Below are 559 nucleotides of genomic sequence, written 5' to 3'. Positions count from 1 at the left end.
ATATTTCAACATACTTTTTGTCACATGACTTTACTGAACAATATATGAACGTTCCTGAGCTCTGAGATCTTGCCAGTTGCATGGAAGCACCTTGATGAATTCCCAGTTTTATCAGATGCTGAAGAGAATATAAAGCATGGGAGAGACCCAGTGGGAACAGCAGCAGAACTTTAAGCACTTGTCTCCACCATGCTCTGGATCATCAGCTGTTTTGCCTTGTCTTGGTGGCCTCCACTGGGTGAGTTTTTACAATTTGCAATGAGGGTAATAGAAGTCAGTGTCAGCCAGAAGATAAGTACTCTAAAACCAATTTTACAGCATATTTATATTATTACTATTTAGAACCTCATATACAAGGAATATTTGTTCTTATATAAACTAAAATAAATTAGAAGGTGATTAAAAATTATATATATATATATATATATATATAATGGCAGGCATAAACATACACACACACATCTACATACATACATATATATATATATATATATATATAAATTTAATTATTGATATATATTATATATTCTTTAGGCCAGCAGTTGCAGGTTGGTTTAGA

The sequence above is a fragment of the Sinocyclocheilus grahami genome, unplaced genomic scaffold, assembly GCF_001515645.1.
Source record: "Sinocyclocheilus grahami isolate Dianchi unplaced genomic scaffold, SAMN03320097.WGS_v1.1 scaffold2363.1, whole genome shotgun sequence".
NCBI lineage: Eukaryota > Metazoa > Chordata > Actinopteri > Cypriniformes > Cyprinidae > Sinocyclocheilus > Sinocyclocheilus grahami.
This window is presented reverse-complemented; position numbering follows the sequence as displayed.